This window comes from Camelus bactrianus, chromosome 6 (genome assembly GCF_048773025.1).
Source record: "Camelus bactrianus isolate YW-2024 breed Bactrian camel chromosome 6, ASM4877302v1, whole genome shotgun sequence".
Taxonomy (NCBI): Eukaryota; Metazoa; Chordata; class Mammalia; order Artiodactyla; family Camelidae; genus Camelus; species Camelus bactrianus.
In genome coordinates, this window is record NC_133544.1 from 23,293,919 (window position 1) to 23,309,186 (window position 15,268).

A 15,268-nucleotide genomic window follows, 5' to 3' on the forward strand; every position below is an offset into this window, starting at 1 on the left:
GGGGGGGGAGGAATTAGGTTTATTTAATTAATTTATTTGTTTATTTTAACAGAGGTACTGGGGATTGAACCCAGGACCTCACGCATGCTAAGCACATACTCTACCACTGAACTACACCCCCCCCCTCAATAAAGTATTTTTAAATTAAGGTATGTAAATTGTTTTTTAGACATAATGCTATTGCACACTTAATAGACTACAGTACAATGTAAACATAACTTTTATATATGTGCATAAGGAGATCAAAAAATTCATGTGACTCACTTTATTGCAATATTTGCTTTTTTGCGGTGGTCAGGAACTGAATCTGCAGTATCTCAGGAGTGCCTGTATCTGCATCTTACAGCATGCAGGCTGGAGTTTGGGGGTGTGAGTAACTCATCCTGAGGCCACACGACCAGTCAGGGCCAAAGTGGGCATTGCATCCAGGCCTCTGTCTCCTGCTCACAGTTCCTGGGCTGGGACAGAGCCTGTCAGAGCCAGGCAGAGCAGAGCCCCTCAGTTTATTAATGTGGAGGTTAACAGTCATCATGTCCTAGTAAGGCTGACATGGCTAGAGGAGGACTAACCCGAGGTTGGCAGGAAGGGATGAGAGATGGAGCCAGAGAAAGGAAACAGACTTAGAAAAATTGGAGGAAAATATTCAGAGAAGTCAGTTTTTCCCAGAGCAGTGCTACTCCCTAGCTTCTGCTTCCTGAGTCAGGTGCCACCCAGAGCAATTTTCGTTACTTCCTTCACCCTCTAGGGTCTCACCTGGTCTGCAGGGCCGGGTTCTTAGAGGGTAGAGTGCCAGGTTTATCTCAAGTCTACACTCTGGTCGCGGATGCTTGTACCCAGAGCTTCTGCCTTCCTCCTGCAAACCTCTCCTCTTGTCTAAAATTAAATGTGCCATGTGAAACAGGAAGAACAAACTGATGTTGCAGGTCTACAGAAGAGGTCCGCAGGCTTCCACTACCCCAGCCCTGCCTCCCATGCTGAGTCTGAATCTGCCAAAAGAGTCCCAGACCATGGAGGACGTGGGCTCTGAAGTCAGGCAGAGCTGCCAGGGCCTCAGTCAGACGCAAGCCTCTCCCTGCTTTGGGTTTTCCCTTTGTAAACGGACATGAGAACACATAATTCTGGAGCTAGTGAAGTTTTCAGTGAGAGGTCCAGGGCCTAACCCACTGCAGAGCACAGAGCAGGAGCTGCGGGGCTGGGTCCACGCTCTTCCCTCCCTCGCTACAGATGCCGTCAGGGGAATCACCTGGTAGGAGACATCCCCAGACTTGCAGACCAGATGCCTGAGTGCACTCTGTGTACCCGCACCCAGCAATCCAGTGGAACAGGGAAAGAGGAGTCGAAAATCGTGTGGATGTCCTTCCCTCTGTCACTAAGTATCTGGGTGGCCACAGCCAGTCGCTCAGCTTGTGCCTCAGCCTTTTCATCCCTCAGATGGTAATTCAAATATGTTCTCAGGAGATTCCAACGAGATCAGAAAAGGGTGGAATCAGACCGAAAGGTCACAGCCAGCTTCACCTCCAACCACCCGTGTGCTTCAGTGATCTCTGTGAAGTGGTTATAAGAACAATACTGAATACTCAGGCCGTTGCCAGGGTGACGTGTGCAAAGGGCTCCGCCCAGTGTCAGAGTAAACTCCCAGGGAATGTCAGCTGTCAGCATGACTTCATTCCTTCAGTAACAATTCCCTGAGCACAGACCACCTGCCAGGTTTCAGGCCCTGGGTGTGGTGATGAACATACACAAGTTCTCTCCTGGAGGGTCCTCTCTGTGTGACTCTCAAATCAGCCTTCTTCTCCCCATCCCTGCCACGCCAGCTGCCCATGCCGGCCCCTGTCAGAGCTTCTGAGCTGCCGTCCTTCCCTATTCAGCTCTTTCCTATACAGGACAGCAGGAATCATCTTCCCAAGATCCAGCCCCTCTCTCAAAATACTCCTTTGGTGACTAGTGGGTCAACACCCCTGGAATCAAAGGTCTGCTCAGGAATGTGAGAGGCCCCCAGTCAGGGAGGTTCTTGTTTACTAAACACTGCACCATCCTCACCTTGGCAAACTGACTTCATACCCTGATGGCAGTAAGGAGACCCACACCCCACTTTTCCTCCAGATGTCCTGCATCTGTGGTGCTTTGCTTCACAGACCTTTCTTGAGAACTTCATCCTTCCACATCCCCTCAAACACTGCCACCGTCTTCTTGGCCCAGACGCTGGTGTCAAGGCCAGAGCTCAAGTCTTGGTCAATATCCACCTCAGATGAGAACAGGTGGGGCAGGTTGACTCTCTCCTTACATTTCTGTGCACTCAAAGTCATGCCAATAAGCATGCAGTTAGGTTGAGAATCAAACTTTTAGCCTAAAGGTAAACAAATAATTTGCTAAACATGTATTTGGAGTATTTAGCCCCAAATATACATAGGATCAAAACATCTAGAGTTGGAAAGGACATTAGCGGTAGCCCTCGTCCATGGTGTTCACTTGACAAATGAAGAAACTGAGGCCCAGAGAAATAAATAAGAATATTGTCCTTGGTGCCGGTAGTCATCATTCCAGTACTTTTTCCAACTTCCAGTCCATCAGCGCAGGTACACACCTCCACTCCCCACCCACCCCACTCCCACACACCTTGTTTGTGGCACCATGTTTGTCATTCCTTGGTGTTTACTTTAATGGCTACTTCGACTGGTCACTTGTCCTGTCTTATCATTAGATGATAATATGCCTTGGGGTGAGGGTTGGCCACCAACTCTCCCCAAGCACAAGGTGGTCCAGGGGTTTTCAGAGGTAGGTGCCTATTGACCATCTGACTAATGCAGAGATGGTCTAGAGAGGCCTGCAGATCATGGGCCATTTTCAAACCTGAGAGCTCTGTCTATCAGCTGGAAATTGGCCACAGTGTTCACTCAGTGTTCGATATAGGTCCATTAAGCTATTTCAATAAGCTAAGGAAGGATAGATGTTTCCTATGGAAGAAAAATGGTCAAACTGGTCCACTTTTTTAGATAAACTGTGGGATAATGAATAACATTTATGCCTTTGAGGACGTGGGGTCCTGCAGATGTGGAGAGCCACCAGTTCTTTGCCATTTTATATTAAGGACTTGAGCTTTCTAAGGTCTGGTATCCACAGGGGATCCTGGAACCAATCCCCTGTGGATGCCGAGGGACAACTCTAATAGGAGGTTTTACGCGTGATTTTCCTTTTGTTTTCATCACAAATTCAAAAAATGAAATATATTGTACGTATAACAGAATAATGATAAAATGAACACCCATGTACCCACCCTCAGAAATAGAGTCACTGCTATCTTTGAAACCTTCATGTGTGTATGAAATTCCCAGGGCCATCTGAGAACTCCCACGCTCTTAGTCCATTCCGGCTGCTGTAACAAAATACCATACACTGGGTGACATAAATAACAGGCATTTACTTCTCACAGTTCTGGAGACTGAGAAGTCCAAGATCAAGATGCTGGCAGGGTCATTGTCTGGTGAGGACCTGTTCCCTGGTTTGTAGGTGGCCGTCTTCTCACTGTGTCCTCACATGGTGGAAGGAGCGAAGGATTTCTCTGGGGTCTGTTTCGTAGGGACACTGATCCTACTCACAAGGACTCTGCCCTCATGACCTAATCATCTTCCGAAAGCCCCACCTCCAAAAACCCGTCACTTTTGGGGTTAGGGTTTCAACATACGAATTTTGGGGGGACACCAACATTCAGTCCATAGCACCCACCATGTGGAAGTTTGTCTTAATCATTCCTTGCCTTTGTTTGCAATTTTACTACATATTGTATGTAGGGATCCCTGCAAAATATATTATGTTTTTGAACTTTAGATAAATAGAACTATATTCAAGGTATTCTGCAGTTTGCAGTTTTCAGTCAACATTATGCTTTTGAGTTTCATTCATGTTGGTGTGGCTACATTTTTTTAAAACTTTTTAATTAAAAAAATTTTAACACCTTTATTGTCATATGATTGCTGTACAGTAAACTACATATGTTTCAGATGTACAATTTGATGAATTTTAATAGATATATACACCAGTGAAACCACGACCACAATCAAGATAGCTAACATTTCCATCACTCCCCAAGAGGGACAAATTTTGAATTCCCAGTTTATCCTTTCCCACCCGCTATACCCCCTGGTAACCATAAGTTTGTTCTTTATGTCTGTGAGTCTGTTTCTGTTTTGTAGATAAGTTAATCTGTGTCCTTTTTTTAGATTCCACATATAAGGGAGATCATATGACATTTTTCTTTCTCTTTCTGGCTGACTTCATTTAGAATGACAATCTCCAGGTCCATCCACGTTGCTGCAGATGGCCTTATCTTATTCTTTTTTATGGCTGAGTAGTATTCCATTGTATATGTATATACCACATCTTCTTTAACCAGTCATCTGTCAATGGGGTTGTTTCCATGTCTTGGCTATAGTAAATAGTGCTGCTGTGAATATTGGGGTGCATGTATCTTTTCAAATTATATTTTCCTCCAGGTATATGCCCAGGAGTGGGATTGCTGGATCATATGGTAAATCTATTTTTAGTTTTTTGAGGAATATCCATACTGTCCTGCATCAATTTACATTCCATAATGGCGGCACCAGTTTACATTCCCACCAACAGTGTAGGAGGGTTCCTTCTTCTCCACACCGTCTCCAGCATTGATGTGTGGCTATCATTTGGTTTCACAATTGTGTGTTTTCCATTTTATGATGATACCAACATTTATTTATCCATGTTAATGTCAATGGACATTTGGATTGTTTCCAATTTTTGCTGTTATAATCAATGTTGCTGTGAAGGTTCTTATTATGTACATCTCTAGGGCATGTGCGCAGGTTTCTTTACTATGTGTACTGAGAGTAGGATGCTGGATGGTAGAGTTCAGCCTTAGTAGATGTCACTGAATGGCTTTTCCAAAGTGATGGTACCAATTTACACACCCTGTACCGTCAACATCCTCATAACACTTATTATGAGACTTAAGTTTTGGCCAGTTTAGTGGGTGTAAAATGATATCTTGTTATGGTTGTAATTTGCATCTTGCTGGTTATGAATGATTTTTTTTCTCTTATACTTATGACCATTTCTTCTTTTCTCTGGTGTGTGTTTCCTTTCATATCCTTTGCCTAATTGTTCCTTAGGTTGTTGTTTCCTATTGATTCCTATGCCTTCTCTATGTGTTCTAGATAATCCTCCATTAGTTACCTGTGTCACAAATATCTTCTAGTTGGTGACTTGTCTTTTCATTCTCATTATGGTATCTTTTGGTGGACGAAAGATCTGGATTTTAATGTAAGCAAATGTAGCAACCATTTCCTTTATGATTTTTACTCCTTGGGTCTTAAAAAAAATCCTTCTTTACTTTGGGGGCATACAGATAGATATTCTCTTATTTCCTCTATTTTTGTCTTGTAGGAAGATGTCCCGAAGTTCCTACTGGTTGGTTCTCTCCCATCTCATGGTAAACGCCCCTGTTGCAGTGATCAGTTTATTTGCATTCACCCCACTGGGCCAGGAGCAGGGAACTTCTATCACTGAGTTCCAATTTTGCAGCTCTTGCAATGCCTGGCACATAGTCGTTTCTCTTCTCTAGGGCTTCTTCATTTCTTGCCTTCTTACAGCCTTTTTTGCCTTGGCCTCTGTAGCACTGAGTTCTCAACTATATTCACACGTCTTGCCAAGCCCCTACCCCAGGCTTTCTGATTTAATCGTTCTGGGTGGGGCCCTGGCATTAATGTTTTTAAAAAGCTTTTCAGATGCTGTCAGGGCTGAGAACCGCTGCTCTGTAGTTTGTGAAGAAGGCAGATTCCAGCATCTATCCCCTGTGAAGCAGACCCACTTCTCACCCTCCTCTGGTCTCTTACCTCAGCCCCAATCCCAAATAACATGCCAGGAGGGAATGCTGGAATACTAAACTGTAGGCCCTGGAAGTCCCCAGAAGGTGCTCTGCCAAGAAGCCACCCAGTCTCCACCCATCAAGGCCGCCATATTGGTGTTTCATTGCCGCTGATGGGACATGGATGAAGGGGAGGGTGTGAGGAGGTTTGGAGGGGGCGAGAGGATATATGTACCTTCTGCGAGAAAGGCAGAGGGAAAGAGGGAGAAGCAAAAGAAACATATTTTGGAAAGCGCCAAAGTTTTGACAGGAATCTGCCTCCTTCCCCCCTCCCTTTCCCATCTGTTTTGGAGAAATGTTAATGTGTCCATGTTCCCAGGTGACTGGCCGGCGGGTAGCCTCTTTGGAATTCTGCGAACTGGCCATCTGTCGTCCTGTAATAAATGATAGCTATAAAAGAAAGTGATTATGGCGCCGATAGGGGGAGAGGCATTTGTTTATATTCTTATAATATGTATCAGATTGAATAGAAATTATCACTTAAAATTGACAAATGGAGAGCAGGGTTCCTTGGAGAGGGAGTCAGGGACACAGCAGCAGTGATGGGACTGTGGGCAAACTTTATTTGACCAAGTGTCAGGCACCAGACCAGCCCCAGAGGCTCCTAGAATCACCAGGTCCCCGAGGGTAGGGACCCAGAGTCCAAATTTCTCTGAACATCTTGGCTGTGCCTTTGGCAGATGTGCTTTGGCTGGTGCATAAGAGGATCATCCATCCCCACCTACTAAGGAAGGAGGAGGAGTGTGTCTTTCAGATCAGTGCAAATCTAGACTTGCCTCCTATGTGTCTGTGGAGGCTACTTGACCTTGGGACTCCTATGTATGACCCCCAACAAATGACTACCCGCTATTTGATTTTTCCCCTTCCAGCCAAGCTTTTCCAACCTCTTGTGTGAATCCTGCTAGCTGGGTCTCTAACCTTCCTGCTTAGCCTTTCTCTATTCCCTGGTCCTTGGCCCCCAGCTTGCCTTATTTCCTGACCTTCCAGAGCAGCAAGCTCCCTCGAAGATCCTCGGGAGGGCTCACTTCCCTAACGCGTGTTCTGGCAATTCTGGTGCACTGGTTACGCCCTGCTTCCCAGCCCAGCCCGAGGAACGGCCAGGGCTCACGTCTTCCAGAGAGAAGCAGAGGCTTGAGTGGCTGAGCTGCATCCTCGTCTTGTCTCGCTCATACACCTTGGCTACAACTTCCAGCCTTTTCCACTCTAAATAAAATGTGGTGTTTTTTCCCGGGTCCTAGGATAATAAAATTTGATATTTATAGAGTGCCAACCACTTTTTCATACCCCATAGGTTAAGCAATAAAGCTTTTATTTCCCACCATCTTCCCGCTGGGATAATTGAACATCAGAGAAGTTACATGGCCAAGGTGACATATTAGGGAGGGCAGAGTGACCCACTGTTCATTCCTTGCAATGGCCTTTTTTGCCTGATGAATACCTTTAAAACAATCAGAAGTTCTATTTTGATTTTCAAATATGCTTCACATTCTTCCCTCTTTTATAACAATTTGACTGTATTGATATACATTTATGTAAACATAAAATTATATTTGTACATTAAGCATGTTTCTATATATTAAATATAATAACATTTTCAATATTCACCTCCAGCTTTAGTCAATGTCATGCCAGTTGTTTTGATTGTTTTGGTTCATTTTCAGTCTGTTCAAAAGTTTGAAGGCAGCCTTTGAACTCGATCATCAGTTTGTATGGATAGAATATCCTTCACTCGCTTTTGCTTGCCTAGAACAGCTTTACTATAGTGATCTATTTTTCCAAAATGTTTTGGCACAAAGTATTGCTGTTGAAAAGTCTGATAACAATTTGATTTTCTTTCTCTTATAAGTGACGTGGCCTTCTGTGGGGGGGCATTTGACTGCAGTTCTTTTCCTTTGCCCTTGTCTAAGGAGGTTGTGAGCTCCTGGGCTGTTAGGCGGGGGTTTATGGGCAGGATAGCTTTTCTAGCTTTCTGCGCAAGACCTTGCTCTTTGGTTGTTTTCTTGAAGTGATAAAAACTATGACCTCTTTCTTTCTGAGACCTCTGCTTCCCTCCCCAACTTTTACCTTTGGCACTGTCCAATAGAACTCTCTATGACAATGGAAATATTCTATGTCTGCACTGTCCAATACAGTAGCCATACAATGGAAGCCACTAGCCACACAGTGGCTACAAGAATTTGGAACATGACAGAACCCTTGTACACTGTTGGTGTGAATGTAAGTTGGTGCACCCACTATGGAAAACATTATGGAGATTTCTCAAAAAACTGAAAATAGAACTACTACATGACTCAGCAATTCCCCTCCTGGGTATATATCTGAAAAAACAAAACCACTAATTCAGAAAGATACATGAACCCCAATGTTCATAGCAGCATTATTCACAATTGCCAAGATATGGAGGCAACCTAAGTGTCCATCAACAGATGAATGGATAAAGAAGATGTGATACATATATACACACATGGTGGAGTACTACCCAGCCATAAAAAGCATGAAATTATGCCATTTACAACAACATGGGTGGGCTTGGAGAGGATTATGCAATGTGAAATAAGTCAGACAGAGTAAGTTAAATACTGTATGATATCACTTATATGTGGAATCTGAAAAATACAACAAACTAGTGAATATAACAAAAAAGAAGCAGACTCACAGATATATAGAGAACAAATTCTCAGTTACCAGTGGGGACGGGGACAGGGAGGGGCAAGATAGGGAAAGGGGAGGGGGAGGTGCAAACTACTGGGTGTAAGATGTGCTCAAGGATGTATTATACAGCACAGGGAATATAGCCAATATTTTGTAATAACTGTAAATGGAAAGTAACCCTTTAAACACTGCATAACAAATTCATTAAAATAATAAAATTATAAATAAATAAAAGAATTTGTAACATGACAAATGCAACAAAAGAACTAAATGAGCCAAGTATTAAGATTTAATTTTAATTAGCTTCAATGTCTAAAGCCACCTATTGGAAGTGGCTTCCATACTGAACGGTGCAGAATTCTAGGTTTTTCTCTCTCCTTTGCCCCTGTTGTCCGAGTCCTCCTCAGTTTGAAGTCTCCAACCAGTAGTCCCTACTCTGTGGGGATCTGTCCTGATAGGGAGCCCTGGTTTGTTACTTTCAACAGTTACCAGGTCTAGACTGCTCCTGGGTGCCCTCACTCACGATTCCTGGCCTGCTGACGCTCCTCCCCGAGTGACCACTCTTTTCACATTTTCAGGCCGGCACTTGCTGGTGGTTCAAAGGGTCTCTAGTCTCTGCAGCCATCAGAAGCAACATGGTCCTCTCCCTGCTCCCTCCGGCACAGTTGTCAAAACCACACAAGCCTTATTGCTACCGGGGGCTTGTCCTCCCCCTGACTCATATTTGGGGGTTCATGGGATTTCTCCTCATCAATTTTGTGGTAGATGTTGCCTATGGATTTTTTGTTTTTCCGTCCTGTTTCCTCCATCTTTTGCCCTGGGAGAGTTCAGAAAAATTCAAACCTATGCTGACACTGGTGCCATTGTTCTGTTTTTATTTTGAAGACTTTCCCTCTGTGTGTACCTCAGAAATACAGCCATTTTTGTGCATTTCTTGGTGCTTAAGAAAAGCTCCAAGTACAGGAATACCTTGCTTTATCACACTTTGTACACAGATACTGTGTTTTTCACAAACTGAAGGTTTGTAGCATCCCTGTGTAGGGCAAGTCTGTCCACACCATTTTGCCAATAGCATTTGCTCATTTCATGTTTCTGTGTCACATTTTGGTGATTCTCCCAATATTTCAAACTGTTTCATTACTATCATATTTGTTATGGTGATCTGGGATCAGTGATCTCTGACGTCACTACGCCAAAAAAGATTACGACTCGCTGAAGGCTCCAATGATGGTTAGCATTTTTTTAGCAATAAAGTGTTTTAAATTTAAGGTAGGTAGGTACATTGTTTTTTTTAGACATCATGCTATTACAAGCTTAGTAGAACTGCAGAATAATGCAAACATAGCTTTTACGTGTACTGCGAAACCAAAAAATTCACCTGACTCTCTTTATGGCTGTGTTTGCTCTGTTACGATGGTCTGGAACTGAACCCGCAGTACCTCTGAGGTATGCCTGTGGTGAAGTGCTAGGTGTGTGGGAGGCACTTAAAAGTATGTGTTAGATGAATGAAAGCTCTCAGCAACATTGGATCAATGTCAGACACTTGAGCAGATGCTAACAGTTTAGCAGAAATTCTGGGACTCTGAGCCAAAATTATAGAAAGGGACCTCTTGTGCAGTGATCATTTTGTAACCAGGACTGGGTGGGATCCGTGACCTTGAAGCAAGGCAGAAGGGCTGACTCATGCTACCTTTGTGCTGCCCTTGGGCCTCCTGCATGCAGATCAAAAGCAGAAGAGCAAACTGAATAAGGGACCCAGAGCAAAAGGAGGAAGGCAGTGACTTTAGAATTGAGCTCTGGAGGAAGAGAGGGATGACATGGAGAGAAATATTTATTCTGTGTATGACTCCACAAAGGTATTGCAGACCGAATCAATGAATGACTAAACAAATGAATGAAAGGCTTGGGGAGCATCTCTTGGTAAGAAAGCCAACCTTGATGGACTGGATGTGGCTCTGCAGTTCTCTGGTTGCTCTCCTGTGTGAAAATAGCCCCACATGGGCTCTTCCGGGCACTGCCCCCCACCCCACAAACCGCGTACCTCTGGTGAAGTCTGGTCAGTAGCTTCATCCTGAACCTACTTGGTGTTGACCCCTCCTTGGCGCTCTCTGTAGAGATGAACCGGCTCTGTTTGGCCCTTAAATGGGAGGCCCCAGATTCCATGGGGGTGGGGTTCTTCCTCCTCCCTGAGCCCCGGGGCTCCACCCAGCTCCTGAGCAAAGGTCCCACGAGAGAATCAGAGACTCTGCCTGCACTTGAAAACCCGCTTGACTCAATGTCAACTAAGAAATCCACTTATGAGGAAGCATGTTCATGTGGCAGACCCGCAGAACGCGCGTGGCAGCCGGGGACCCGCAGTCTCCGTGTGCGCTCACAGGGACCCCCCAGCTTCTGGAGGCCTTCACTGCTGCCCTCCACCCAGTGCTGGCCTCTCCCGGCCCCTTGGCCTCAGGCCCCAGCAGGGCTCTCAGGGCTACCTTCCTGCCAACCTGGTGTCCTTCCTTCAAACACGGCGCCACACGCAGCTTCTCCTCAGCACATCCTCCTGGGAGTCTGAGAGGGGGACACCATTTGAGGCCTCTCCCGGCCCCTTGGCCTGCTGTCCTCATTCCGTTCAAAGAGCTGGGATTGGGGCAGCAGCGCAGGAAGCAGCCCCCTCTACTCACCTGGGGAAGAATATAGCCCTTCCTCATTTCCTGCAAAAAGGGGCCACCGTCCAACCCAAGGGCCAGGACATGAGGGGCCAGGAGCCCCTGGTCTCACCCTGGGCTGCAGTGGCAGAGCGGTGCACACTGCATCCCAGGGTTCACGGGGCGTTCCAGGCAGGCGCCTCCGCAGATGTGGGCTGATAGGAGAGCGGGGGCAGTTAAGGGATGGGAGTCATCCCAGGGCCTCCTTCAGCCCATCCCAACCCAAAAGTGGCCTTTTGAGGCTTTTTGAAGGGCTACTGTGTCGGCCGGGAACCTCTGTGCCATCCTCAGAAGACTGAAGTGAGCCACACAGATAGGGGACATCAGTGTCTGCCCATGTGACCTCATGTCATAAACAGTCCTGTTTCTGGGAGTCTTCTGGGGGCTTCCCTCCCTCCTGACAATGGGATGTTGACGTCTAGGAGCTTGTGCCCTGTGCTGCTTTCTAGAAGGCCTTTGTTCTCATTGCTTTATTGAGGACTATAATAAGGACTCATAGACACTCAGGTCCAGGGGACAGATTGTGGGGCCTCTGAGAAGACTTGACATCTCCCAAACATACCCCCAACTGTACCCACCTTCCGCAAGTTACCTGTTTTGGATCTATCCATTTAAATTTCTCTAACTCTTCTAGAATCTATTTAACTTTTCATCTGTGTCAGCTATGATTTTGGGGGGCAGCAATGAACAGAAACCTGAAGCTATAGTAGTTTGAACAAGTTAAGGGTTTGTTTTTCTCTCAGGCAAAGGGCTCATGGGGACAGGAGGTCCAGCCGGTCAGTGTGGTCAGTGTCCCTGGCTCCTTTAACTTCCTGCTCCACCACCCTTGGTGCATGGCTCCTGTCCCAAAGGGAACTTAGGGCTGCAGAATGGCTGCTGCAGCTCAGGTCATCATACTCACCTTCCTGGCATGAAGAAGGAGGAAAAGGATGAGCTTGCAGAAGAGTCAGTCCCTTTTAAAGAGATTTCCTGGAAGGCCAGTACAATGACTTAGAGTAATAATTTCCAAGTCCAACCATATTGCTGCAAATGGCAAAATTTCATTCTTTTTTATGGCCAAGTAGGTATTACACTGTATATTTATACCCCAGCTTCTTTATCCAGTCATCTGTGGACGGACATTTAGGTTGCTTCTATGTCTTGGCTATTGTAAGTAGTGCTGCTATGAACATTGAGGTGCATGTATCTTTTTGAATTAGGGTTTCCTCTGTATATATGCCCAGGAGTGGGATTGCTGGATCATGTGGTAAGTCTATTTTTAGTTTTTTAAGGAACCTCCATACTGTTCACCATAGCGGTTGCACCAAATTATTCTACAGCAGTGTAGGAGGGTTCCTTTTTTTACCCCATGCTCTCTCTAGCATTTATTATTTGTAGACGTCTAGATGATGTCCATTCTGACTGGTGATACCTCATTGTAGTTTTGATTTGCATTTCTTGAGTAATTAGTGATATGAGCATCTTTTCATGTGCCTGTTGGCAATTTCCATACAATTTCTTAGTCATAGCATGTGGCCTTTGGGGTCAGAGAAGCCAAGTTCAAAGCCATTCTTTGAGACCTGAGCAAGTTCCCTGGCCTCTGAGGTGTAACCCCTACCCCCATCCCCACAGACACCTTATCCTGTGCCCAACTTTGTTAATTCCTGGTCCCCTATCCTGTCCCTTCCTGTCCTTCCCTGTCCTTCTGTCTATTGTTCTGTCTTCCCCTTTTTTTCAGTTCTCCCTGTCTGTTTTTCTCAAGCAACATCCCTTAATTCTTTCTTTAAAATGAAGGAAACAACCTTTCAACCAGGGTTTCATTTTTAGACACTCACTGTCTTGCTCCCCTTCTTCCCCACCTTGTGCCCCCTCCTTCTCTCCCCTCATCCCACTGTGGCCGCTGCCTCTCCCAGCCCCAGACCTGGCACGCAGCCACCCCCTGAGCTCACCCAGGAGTCCACCAAGCCAGGGCCACAAACATAATGAAGCTGGCACGGCCCCCTCCCCAGGGTTCTCACTGCCGTCACTCACTGTCACCAACAGGCCCGGTGTCCCCAGTTCCCTTTGCTGTGCTTGGGAGGAGAGAGCCCAGAGTGAAGGGGACTTTGATTTTCCTCCGAGGGCCTTTGTCTTCCTTATTCCTGCTGAAATCTCTCCTGCTCTGCTCTGGGCCCCTGGCAGCTTGAAATAGTTTTGGGCCCAAATGGGCCTCTCTCCTTCACTCAGCAAACACTAATTAATTAACAAGAATAATCAATGGTACCAGTAAAGAACTTGCTAGGCTGGCCTGAGGGGTGGAGACAGTATTTTGGGAATGGAGGGCTGCACCTTTGGTGATGGGTGGGCTGGATCCCCAGGGCTAGGACTCCTGTTTTCCCTCTGCAGCTTTTCCAGCCCCAGGGCTGTGATTTCCGGGAAAAAGTAACACTCTGCTACCAAACAATTCTACACAGCTTATCTCATTCATCATCAGAGCAGCCCCGCTTCACTGATGAGACAGAGCCCAAGTTCAGACAGCAGTAAGAGCCCTGCTCCTGCCACAAGGCTGCCCTGATTTGTGCAGACAATCTGCTTGTTTCAACAGGACCAGGGAGGCCGCCAGCCACCTGCAGGACTCTGCTCAGTCCCACGTCTGCCATGCAAAGCTGTGTGAACTTGCGTGGCAGATGTCACAGCATGGTTACCCAAAGCTATTCCAAAGCCCCCTCTGTTTCACCTGCCTCTCTCTAAACAGGATGCAAAATCACATACTTACTTTCCTAGTGTCTTTTGCAGCTAGACGTAAGTGTGTAATGCAGGTCCCACCAATATATGCAGAGAAGTCTGTAGAAACCTCCAGGGGAGGTTTGTTGCCTTGAATGAAAGGGGAGGCCCTTTCTGCCTATTCTCTTCTTTCCTGCTTAACATAGTGGTAGGAGGCTATAATGTTGGGAGCTGAGGCAGCCGCTTTGTGAGCATGAGGTGGCAAGCTTAAGAACCAAAGCCAATATATGGAAGGCCATAAAGAGCCTGAGTCATAAAGCACTGCCCCCAAGCCCCAACTTCCACCCCTAGACATATTCTTATGGGAGGAAAATAAACCTCTATTTGTTTATGCTTTTACTACAGGCAGAATAAAGTCTGCCACCCCCAAAGATGTTCATGTCTTAATCCCCAGCTCCTGTGAAAATGTTAGGAAATGGCAATGAGGAATAAAGGTAGCAGATGGAGTTGAGGTTGCTAATCAGCTGACTTGGGAAATTATCCTGGAGTATCTGTGTGGACCCAATGTAATTGTATTAGTAAGGATTCTTCAGAGAAACAGGATGTATATATAAGGAATTGGCCCTTGGGGTTGCGAGGGCGGGCAAGTTTGAAATGTATATAGAGCAGGCCAGGCCAGCAGGCTGGAAACTCAGGGAAGAGTAGATGTTGCCATCTTGAGTCAGAAGCCTGCAGGCTGGAAACTCAGGCAGGGCTCCATGTTGCAGACCTGAGGTAAAATTGCTTCTTTGGGGGGCTATCTCAGTCTTTACTCATTAGGCCTTTAATGGATTGGATATGGCCCACCCACATTAAGGAAAGTAATTTGCTCTACTCAGAGTCTACTGATTTAAATTTTAATCACATCTAAAAAATATTTTCATAGCAACATCTACACTGGTGTTTGACCAAAGAAATGGGCAGCATAGCCTGGCCAAGCTGACACATAAAATTAACCATCACAGTGATCACTTAGTTCCTTAAATGATGGAAGAGAGAGGCAGATAAGTGAGTGTCAGAGTGATTCCATGTGATAAAGACTCGACTGGCCAGTGCTGGCTTTGAATTTGGAAGGGGGCCGTGAGCTCTTCAAAGGAATGAGCCAAGGGTTGTTGGCCTCCTCTAGGAGCTGAAAAGGCAGCCAAGAAAATGGGTTTTCTTCTAGAACATGGCCTTGCTGACATCTTGATTTTAGCCTGATAGGACATCTTTGGGTCTCCTGACCTCCAGGGATATAAGATGATGTTTTAAGCTACTAAGCCTCTGGTAGTTCGTTATAGCAATCATAGGAAATGAGCAAAGCTACTGT

The 15,268-nt window shown here is 45.8% G+C and overlaps 1 long non-coding RNA gene across 3 annotated transcripts in view; it reads left to right on the top strand.

Annotated features, from left to right (window-relative positions):
* LOC105063392 (uncharacterized) overlaps nt 1-15,268 on the top strand; it is a 203,475-nt gene that overhangs the window by 99,787 nt on the left and 88,420 nt on the right. Inside the window, exon 6 of one of the 3 annotated variants that reach the window (XR_012507441.1) lies at nt 5,416-5,914. The exons of the other annotated variants lie outside the window; for them this stretch is intronic. This is a non-coding gene — a long non-coding RNA (uncharacterized LOC105063392). Of the gene's footprint in view, nt 1-5,415; nt 5,915-15,268 lie in introns of those variants that run through there. 3 annotated transcript variants of the gene reach the window in all.